The 11,147-nt window shown below is 41.6% G+C and overlaps 1 protein-coding gene across 1 annotated transcript in view; it reads right to left on the bottom strand.

Annotated features, from left to right (window-relative positions):
- LOC128696564 (deoxynucleoside triphosphate triphosphohydrolase SAMHD1-like) overlaps positions 1-6,414 on the bottom strand; it is a 266,099-nt gene extending 259,685 nt beyond the window's left edge. Inside the window, exon 1 of the mRNA XM_070094765.1 lies at positions 6,356-6,414. The gene's annotated coding sequence lies outside the window, so the exon portion shown is untranslated. The remainder of the gene's footprint in view (positions 1-6,355) is intronic.
- Between the last annotated feature and the right edge of the window lie 4,733 nt (positions 6,415-11,147).

Raw genomic sequence — 11,147 nt, 5'->3', positions numbered from 1 at the left:
GAAGAGCATTGTTCCATAGTATGAAACAATATGGAGAAGAAGTGACAGGATGGAGCTTTTATAGCGCCAAGAGGTGAGACGTAGGCCACTAGGAGAGGTAAGAACTCAGATGTTGAGAAGGCAGGTCCCTCTCAAATCCAGCCTCTCTCACAATCAACCTACATTGGTCCTCCAGTGCGGAACTGTGTCAAACGCCTTCTTGCAGTCCAAGAAAATGCAATCCACCCACCCCTTTCTCTCTTGTCTTTCTGCTGTCACCATGTCATAGAACTCCAGTAGGTTTGTGACACAGGATTTCCCGTCCTTGAAACCATGTTGGCTGCTGTAGATGAGATCATCCCTTTCTAGGTGTTCCACCACTCTTCTCCTGATAATCTTCTCCATGACTTTGCATACTATACATGTCAGTGACACTGGTCTGTAGTTTAGTGCTTCATGTCTGTCTCCTTTTTTAAAAATTGGGACTACATTTGCTGTCTTCCATCCCTCAAGCAATCTCCCAGTTTCGATAAATGTATTGAATATTGTTGTTATTGGTACACATAGCGCCTCTGCTCCCTCTCTCAGGACCCATGAAGAGGTGTTATTCGGCCCTATTGCCTTTGATGTATCTAGCTCACTCAGAAGCCTCTTCACTTCTTCCTCAGTTGTGTGTACTTGGTGGTGTGCCCCACCTTTCCGTCTTTCTGGAGCCCCTTCTGTCTCCTCTGTGTGTGTGTGTGTGTGTGTGTGTGTGTGTGTGTGTGTGTGTGTGTGTGTGTGTGTGTGTGTGTGTGTGTGTGTGTGTGTGTGTGTGTGTGTGAGTGTGTGTGTGTGTATGTGTGTGTGTGTGTGTGTGTGTGTGTGTGTGTGTGTGTGTGTGTGTGTGTGTGTGTGTGTGTGTGTGTGTGTGTGTGTGTGTGTGTGTGTGGGTGTGTTTCTGCGTGTGTGTGTGTGTGTGTGTGTGTGTGTGTGTGTGTGTGTGTGTGTGTGTGTGTGTGTGTGTGTGTGTGTGTGCGTGTGTGTGTGTGTTTGTGTACTCACTTAATTGTACTTACCTAATTGTGGTTGCAGGGGTCGAAACTCAGCTCCTGACCCCGCCTTTTCACTGATCGCTACTAGGTCCTCTCTCTGCTTCCTGAGCTTTGTCATACCTCGTCTTAAAGCTATGTATGGTTCCTGCCTCCAGGACGTCACTTGTTAGGCTAATCCACTTCCTGACGACTCTATGACTGTAGAAATACTTCCTAACATCCCTGTGACTCGTCTGAGTCTTCAGCTTCCAATTGTGACCCCTTGTTTCTGTGTTCCCTCTCTGTAACATCCTATCTATGTCCACCTTATTTATTCCACGTAGTATTTTGTATGTCGTTATCATGTCTCTCCTGACCCTCCTGTCCTCCAGTGTCGTCAGTCCGATTTCCCTCAACCTTTCTTCGTAGGACATGCCCTTGAGCTCAGGAACTATCCTTGTTACAATCTTTTGTAGTTTCTCTAATTTCTTGACGTGCTTGACCAGGTGTGGGTTCCAAACTAGTGCTGCATACTCCAGTATGGGCCTGACGTAAATGGTATACAGAGTCTTGATCGAATCCTTACTGAGGTATCGGAACGCTATCCATAGGTTTGCCAGGCGCCCGTATGCTGCAGCAGTTATTTGATTGATGTGCGCCTCAGGAGATATGCTCGGTGTTATACTCACCCCCAGATCTTTTTCCTTGAGTGAGGCTTGCAGTCTTTGGCCATCTAAACTATATTGTGTCTGTGGTCTTCTTTGCCCTTCCCTAATCTCCATGACTTTGCATTTGGCAGGGTTACATTCAAAGAGCCAGTTGCTGGACCAGGCTTGTAGCCTGTCCAGGTCTCTTTGTAGTCCTGCCTGATCCTCATCCGATTTGATTCTTCTCATTAACTTCGCATCATCTGCAAACAAGGACACTTCTGAGTCTATCCCTTCCGTTATGTCGTTCACATATACCAAGAACAGCACAGGTCCTAGGACTGACCCCTGTGGAACCCCGCTTGTCACAGGCGCCCACTCTGACACCTCGTCGCGTACCATGACTCGTTGTTGCCTCCCTGTCAGGTATTCTCTGATCCATTACAGTGCCTTTCTTGTTATGTGTGCCTGATCCTCTAGCTTTTGCAGTAACCTCTTGTGAGGAACTGTGTCGAAGGCCTTCTTGCAGTCCAAAAATATGCAGTCGATCCACCCCTCTCTCTCTTGTCTTACTTCTGTCACCTTGTCATAAAACTCTAGTAGGTTTGTGACACAGGATTTTCCTTCCCTGAAACCGTGCTGGTTGTCAATTATACACTTGTTTCTTTCCAGGTGCTCCACTACTCTCCTCCTGATGATCTTCTCCATGACCTTGCATACTATACACGTTAGTGATACAGGTATGTAGTTTAGTGCCTCATGTCTGTCTCCCTTTTTAAAAGTTGGGACTACATTTGCCATTTTCCATACCTCAGGGAGTTGCCCAGTTTCAAATGATGTGTTGAAGATCTTTGTTAATGGCTCGCACAATATCTCTGCTCCCTCTTTAAGGACCCATGGAGAGATGTTGTCTGGTCCCACCGCCTTTGAGGTGTCAAGTTTGCATAGCGGCTTCTTCACCTTCTCGTTGGTTATATGTACCTCATCCAGCACTTGCTGGTGTGCCCCCCTGTTCTGATTTCCTGGAGTCCTACTGGTTTCCACTGTAAATACCTCTTTAAATCTTGTGTTGAGCTCCTGATATACCTCTTGGTCGTTTCTTGTGAATTCCCCATCACCCTTCCTCAGTCTGATTACCTGGTCCTTGACTGTTGTTTTCCTCCCGATGTGGCTGTACAACAGCTTCGGGTCAGTCTTTACTTTTGATGCTATATCATTTTCATATTGTCGCTGAGCCTCCCTTCTTATCTGTGCATATTCGTTTCTGGCTCTTCGGCTAATTTCTTTATTTTCCTGAGTTCTCTGTCCTCTGTACCTTTTCCATTCTCTAGTACACATAGTTTTTGCCTCCCTACACCTCTGGGTGAACCAAGGACTCGTTCTGTTCTTCCCATTTTTTCTGTTTCCATTAGGAACAAACCTCTCCTCTGCCTCCTTGCATTTTGTTCCCACATAGTCCATCATTTCTTGTACTGGTTTTCCTGTCAGTTCCCTCTCCCACTGAATGTCTTGAAGGAAGTTCCTCATGCCTGAGTAGTTCCCCCTTTTGTAGTTTGGTTTTTCCCAGCCTATTCCTGCTACTCTCTCCACTTGGAGCTCAACTATGTAGTTGAAGCACAGAACCACATGATCACTAGCTCCCAGGGGCCTTTCATACATGATACCCTCGATGTCCGAACTACTCAAGGTGAATACAAGGTTCAGTCTTGCTGGTTCATCCCCTCTTCTCTCTCTGGTAGTGTCTCTAACATGTTGATGCATGAGGTTTTCCAGTACCACATCCATCACCTTGGCTCTCCATGTTTCGGGACCCCCATGGGGCTCCAGGTTTTCCCAGTCAATCTCCTTGTGATTGAAATCACCCATAACTAGTAACTTTGCTCCCCCCATGTGTGCTCTCCTGGCCACCTCGGCTAGTGTGTCGATCATTGCTATGTTGCTCTCATCGTATTCTTCTCTTGGCCTCCTGCAGTTCTGTGGTGGGTTGTATATTACTGCAATTATCACCTTATGTCCCTCAGACTGGATTGTTCCTACTAAGTAGTCCCTTTCGCCCATGCCATCCATTCCTTCCATTTTCTCAAAACCCCACTGGTTTTTAATGAGCAGTGCAACTCCTCCTCCCCCTCTCCTCCCTCTGTCTTTCCTGAGGATTTAATATCCGGATGGAAAGATTGAATCTGTTATTATTCTTGTGAGTTTTGTTTCTGTGAGTGCTATTATGTCTGGGGATGTCGCCTTGATTCTTTCGTGCCACTCCTCATACTTGTTTGTTATTCCATCTGCATTTGTATACCACACCTTCAACTTCTTTTCTAAGACTGTGGTCTGGGAGGTATATTGGGGTTGAGGAAGTGGGAGATCTGGTAAGGAACTATGGGTTGTTGCTGTGGGGGTGGAGTTTGTAATGTAGTGGGTGGGGGCATTGGATGTGGCATGGGTGTTTTGATTTAGAGTGTTTGGTTGCACTGGGGTTGACCTGGTTGGGAGGCTTCTATAGGAAGTTGTGATGGAGGCTGTATTTGATCTTCTTCCTGGGTCTGGGATCTCCCGTCTGTCTTCTCCATCCCCTCTCTTTCCTCCTTTTGCCTTTGTACCATCTCTCTCAGTTTCTGCCTTTCTTCTTGTGTTCTGTCGCGGTCGAGATACACCTTCCTGTATGCTGGCATGTCCCTTAATCGTGCTTTCTCCTGCAGGATCCTGGTCCGAGTCACTTCTGCCTTGAAGGTCACTTTCACTGGCCGGGTTCTTTTTTTTACAAACCCCCCTATTCTCCGAAAATTTTGCAGCTGGGTCATGTCGTCTTCTCCTATTGCTTTCATGATGCTTTCAATTGCTTTTTTTTCCCTTGTTTTCTTGCTTCATATGTTTCCCCTTCAACTTCTTGGAGCCCATACACAAAGACTGACCTCACCCTTTCATTCTCCCACTGCATATCACTGTGTATCCAATCATTTAATTTGGTTTCCTCCACTGCAGCTTTCCTTTCTTCAGTTTCACTGGCTAATGTACTTGGGCTCAGTGGCCTGTCATTTTCCCTTCTCGGCTTTCCTTGGGCTCTGTTGTGGTCTGTTAGGGCCTCCACATAAAGCTTAGCTCTTTCATTTACTACAGTCTCCTCTGACAGAGCTTCTCCATGCAGTTGTGCCCCTTCTTTCCCTACTGTCCCCTTATTTGTGGCTGAGGTAGCAGTCTCTGTTGTGTGTGTGTATGTGTGTGTGTGTGTGTGTGTGTGTGTGTGCGTGTGTGTGTGTGTGTGTGTGTGTATGTGTGTGTGTGTGTGTGTGTGTGTATGTGTGTGCATGTGTTGTGCCGAATAAGTAAAACTTAGTAAAATTAAGTCCTTTCAAACATTTTCTCTTATACGTTTAAAGATATATATTTTTAATATATGCTAATGTAAACATTGATAATTTTGTTCCAAAGGAACCTTAGAAAACTTACCTAACCTTATTATAAGGTTAGTCATTATATTTCGTTCCACCCTCTCTACATGTTCAGACCATTTCAATAATCCTCAGGATAATAGTTTTCGTAATCCCGCACCTCCTCCTAATCTCCAAACTACGGTTTCTCTGCAATATATTCGCACCACACATTATATCTCCATTGCCTCCAGCATTCTCTTTGTTGCAGCATTCACCATCCATGCCTTTCATCCATACAAAAGGGTTAATATAACTATACTCTCATACATTCCTCTTTTTTCTTCAACTGATGGAGTCTCCACAGACTCCTCAGTACACCACTCACCTTTTTCCCCTCGTCATAAGACACCTGCTGTCCCTTCTCCGCCATCAGTGTACAATGGGTACCTGGGTGTTAGTCGACTGGTGTGGGTAGCATCCTGGCATAAAATTGATCTAATTTGCCCGAAATGCTCATCTTAACAAGCGGCTTTCTATATAGTAGTATGTCACTGATGTCAGCTATGGTTTGTATACCTTGTACATGTACTTGTAGAAATAAAGATGTTGTTATTAATATTATGTATGGGCTATTTATGTACTGTTCAAATCACAGTATTGTGCCCTTTTGTTTTTCATAACGATGTAAGTCTGCATACGTCTCTGTATCACTGAGGAGTTACATTCTGTTATTGTTACCTAAATATGTCTACAATTACTATATGCGATTGTTTTTATTGATTTCTTAACTGTATATTTACTACCAATTCAGAGTCATGTACTTATATATCTGTTATATCTATGTGACTCTGATGGGTTAGTATTATACCCCTTCAAGAATATTTTATTATTCCACATAAACTTTTTAAATTACACCAAAGTGGTTGGGCCACTTACCTTTTACATCCTACCTCTTTCCCCCTCCCACCCTTTTCCAATATTTCTATCCTTACCCATCCTTCTTCTTTACCCATCTTACCAAAGCTCTGGTCATAAGAAGAAGAAGAAATTCTTCTCTCAAAAAAGTTGGTTGCATTTGAAAATGGACAGGTGACACCCGGTTCAAAACTGACGAGGACATCACCTGGAAGGTGCGGTCTGAGACCAGGTCGAAGGGACAGTGACTCCTTAAATAACCTAGACATTTTACAGGTACACTACATTTTATAATTAACATGAAATAGAAGTTTTTATCATATCTGTGAAATACTCACAGTTTCAGTTACCATTTACTCTGAAGGTCTTTGGACGAAACTCGTTCCAATTACAAATTAAAAGCAATGAGGACTCTAAAATTCAGGAATCTTACCAGTTGGTTGATGAACCGGGAGGAGCAGCTGTTTCACGTGCACTCGTTGATGCACCAACTCTGTCTGGACGTTTAAACCTAAAACATTATCTTTAGTCGGTCTTGGGATAACCATCTTCATGAACGAACGAAATTTTTTATGCTTTTCGTTAGTATTCAACAAATTTCATCAATAGTTAATTTGAAGTTATATATACGACAGTGATGCTGCTCAGGAACATAATTCTTCATTACTCACGTAATACGTAATGTACTGCAATAGTGAACTAATTCATTCAAGTTATCTTCATTTAAAAGTAGTGATTGTTGTCTTAAACACTGAGAGAGATATTAAGTACAGTGTATTAGGTAGTGTATCCCTTTTGTTTCTTTCGTACTGCTCCCTCACACCTCTCTTACCTTTAAACAAGAGATCTACCTAGGGAGAGAGGATGTGCACCTTCACCATCACACCCTAAATCCATTACACTCTCACACCACACTCTCACCCTCACACAATCACACCATCAAATTCTTATTTAACATATTAGTGGAAATATGATAAAGAATAATTACAATAAACGAACTATATATTAATAGTGGATAACATAGAATTAAGTCGATGATCAACTTCAGAACTTTTGGCAACCTGTTCATATTAATAAGTTTTAAACTAGTTACATACAGCTCTGCCTACACAATATAATCATCGATCAGAACGCAATTAGTTTTTAATTACTTAAAAATCTAGTTATGTTCTTATTTTAAAATCAGTGGCAGTAACTCGTCTTAAACAAGAGTAAATTTAGTTCGCTCGGCTAACAGTGAAGTTATTTTACCTATATAATACAATTTGTTCATTATAACACCACTAATTACCCTTATATTTCTCATATTTCCACTAATATGTTTACTTACAAGGATGTTTACTCATTTGTGAGCGAACTTATATTTAACATATGGACGCATTATGAGCAATTAAATATAGAGTCATTGTTCACTAATAACTCTCTTTACGAAACTGTTGTTAGTAGCTGCTTAAGTTCTTCCACATGATCTTCGCATTAAATTGATACTTACGTGAGACAGTAGCTGAACTTGGCTGTTAAAGACTGCATGTTCTTTACTAACAGCAATGCTGTTTACCCACACGATGGTGCATTTATAAGGAACCCGTCAGGCCGCACTTTTAACAATATATGTTTGTAGATGAATGGTTCAGAGAACCGACATGTTGATAAATTAGACATATGTGCAACTCTTGGGTATCTTTATTGAGGAAACGTTTCGCCACACAGTGGCTTTATCAGTCCATACAAAGGAGAATCTTGAAGAACAGGAGGAGAATGAGGTAATCACTCCCTCAACCTTGAGTCGATGTGGTCAGTCCATCAATCTTGAATAGAATACGGCATAAGTGCTGAGAAGGAGCTTATAAACTGTAGGCAGGAGAGGTGCAGCAGTCATAGGTGGTGTCACATTTGTCCAATGTGGAAGTAGGTCGTGCCCAAGGGTTAGGCAAGTGAAAAATTCCCAAGTATTAAGATCCCAAGAAGTTGCACATGAGTAAAAGGATATAAAAAATATTACTTGGGTAACATAAAACTAGATTAGACAAATATTTATATTGGAGGCTGGATAGAGAAGGCCTGTTTCAATGTTCATACTCTGTAATGTGTAGTATTAACAGGAGATACTATATGATGTCAGGGTTTACTGTTCTCAGGAGGATTCTTGCTAAGACTTCAGAGATGGTGAAGCTGCCTTTGTTTTGTTTAATTGTATTAGAAACAGCTATTAGTGAAGATTCAAGACACTTCCTTCTGCGGAAATTAGTTACTTTGATCACTAGTTGGGCGTCCCTGAACTTCATGAGATGACTGGTGGAATTTCGGTGTTGTACACCAATGAACACATGCGTAAATGTGTTCATTGAGGCAAGTGTCGAGGTTTCTTGTTGTTTCACCTACATAAATCTTGTCGTAGCCTCCACAGGATACAATGTAAACTCCTGCGTTGACTGGTTAGTGGTGCTTGTATTTTGTTCTGGTTAGATCCTTTATGGAAGTGCTGGAAGCGATGGCGACTCTTGTGTTAGCTTTTGAAAGTACAGATTTACATTTTCCTTTCTTTTTCATCAAAGACTGCAAGAAAAGAGCTCTTCAGATCATTAATTCTCTACGCACCAACACCACTCCCAACAAAGTTATAATTCTCACCAACAGCCAGGTTACACTGAACGTTTCTAAAGTACTTTCACAAGCTAACACCAGAGTCGCCATCGCTTCCAGCACTTCGATAAAGGATCTAACCAGGACAAAATCCAAGCACCACGAACCAGTCAACGCAGGGGTTTACACTATACCCTGTGGAGACTGCGACAAGATTTATGTAGGTGAAACAGCAAGAAACCTCGACACCCGCCTCAGTGAACACATTTACGCATGTAGGAACGATAACTTGAACAACGCCTGTGTACAACACCGAAATTCCACCAATCATCTCATGAAGTTCAGGGACGCCCGACTAGTGATCAAAGAAACTAACTTCCGCAGACGCAAGTGCCTTGAATCATCACTAATAGCTGTTTCTAATACAATTAAACAAAACAAAGGCAGCTTCACCATCTCTGAAGTCTTACCAAGAATCCTCTTGAAAACAGTAAACCCTGACATCACACAGTATCTCATTATTTTACATTACAGAGAATGAACACTGAAACAGGCCTTCTCTATCCAGCCTCCAATGGAAATATTTGTCTAACCTCTTTTTATGATTCCCAAGTAATAGCTTTTATATCCTTTTACTCATGTGCAAGTTAATTGTTCTAACATATTGCATTACTACTACTACTACTACTACAACTTATATCACTACTACTACTACTACTACTACCACTAGCATTGCACCTCACTCTGTAACGGCTTGTCAAAGATCCTGGAGAGCGAAATGTTGCCAAAATAAAATGTCACATTAGTTGCACTTGTGTCCTTTTACTTTATATGTTGTCGGTAATTCTATCAACTTTATTACATAAATCCTGTCGCAGCCTCCACAGGGTATAGTGTAAACCCCTGCGTTGACCAGTTCATGGTGCTTGGATTTTGTCCTGGTTAGAAGCGGTGGCGACTCTAGTGTTAGCCTCTGAAAGTACTTTAGAAACGTTCAAAGCAACTTGGCTGTTGGGAAGAATTATAATTTTGTTAGGAGTGGTGTTGGTGCGTGGATTAATGATCTGAAGAGCTCTTCAGATCATTAATTCTCCACGCAATGTCACTCAGGTACAGTGTCACTCAGGTACAGTGTCACTCAGGTACAGAGAATGACACTATCATCCAGGATCACATCCATGGATATGTGGGGCATCGCTCAGAGAGAGAGAATGCTGAGATGTAGTGCATACGTTGGACTTCGTGTGGCAAGCACCAACAGACTTAGACTTATTGATCAGGGAAGAACAATAAAAAAGGCGTACACATTTGCTGGAGCTATGTGATTTGCTAACTCTCCATAGCATCCTTAAGATTATCATTATTTAAAGTGTCATGTAACATGACTTAAAATAGACCAAGTATGACCATTGAGCTGCTTGGCTATACAGGATGCAGCTGGACGATAAGTCTTAGGTTGTAATGGGCGCCAGACAACTCCGGTAGTAACACATTTGCAAACATATAAATGAAACAATACGCAATTTAGCAAATTTATTCAGTAATTTACAAAATACCAACACTTCTTTATAAAATGTTACACTATGTCACCGATGATTATTAATATAAATATAATTGACGGTTCTTTAAAAAAGGGCTTCACGAAACCGACAGTTTTGTCAACATTGTTGCACCATTATATTCGATAACTTTATCTGTGGTTAAAAACGATTATCAAAGGAGTATATTTAAGAATGTTCAACGAGCATATACAAATCATTTTAATCTACAGTATTGAGAAAATGAAAAAAATGAAAACTGTTCATACTACGATATATGATGAAAATTCACACAGACATTAAAAAGTATAATAATCAAATAAGATAGAAAAAACATAATGTAAAGAGCAGTTTTCCAGAGTTAATGAAAGATCAGTTACTATACTTTAAGAAGATACTGTCGGAGGAGTAGATACATTTAATAATACACAAAATTCCATTATGATGTGAGTATATTATTTCTTCTGACGGTAGATAAATGGGATATATGATAGCATAAACATGATAATTACTCATTCTGAGGAAGCAGACCCCTCAAGGAAGGTTCCTTGATGCTGGTGAGGGGCTCTTGATCTAGGGAACTGGATCTGTGCTCCAGTTCCCTGAGTTAAACCTGAATACCTTCCATCCCTCCCCCAAGCACTGTATAATCCTATGGGTTTAGTGCTTCCCCCTTGATTATAATAATAATAATAATGAGGAAGCAGAAGCAATGTTCTTAACTCTTTGTGACGTAACAGCAAGGTTATTGGTTCCACTTGATGTAAAAGTGTAGTTATTGACGCAGTGTGAAGTAGAAGACTTTATCGGGAGTAGTAACCAAAGACGGGTAGTTTCCTTTGGATTTTTATTAAGGTCGTCAAACAAGATGCGAGCCACAACAGTCGACTGATTCCTAGGAATCTACTTACTGGTGGGTAAGAGAGGCGGCAAGGATGTTCATACGGGACGTATGAGCATACCGAGGGTTCTACCAGGGTAGGTTCAATAAGAGTTTATTCCCTCCGTATCTTATTGATTGGTTCCACTCAAAATATCGCGTTTTAAATTGCGCTCTGACCCCATCATCACTTACAAAGGAACCATGCACGCTCTCTGCCAATC

The sequence above is a fragment of the Cherax quadricarinatus genome, chromosome 47 (assembly GCF_038502225.1).
Source record: "Cherax quadricarinatus isolate ZL_2023a chromosome 47, ASM3850222v1, whole genome shotgun sequence".
Taxonomy (NCBI): Eukaryota; Metazoa; Arthropoda; class Malacostraca; order Decapoda; family Parastacidae; genus Cherax; species Cherax quadricarinatus.
Note: the sequence above shows the minus strand (reverse complement) of the source record. Positions and strands in the feature narration are given on the sequence as shown.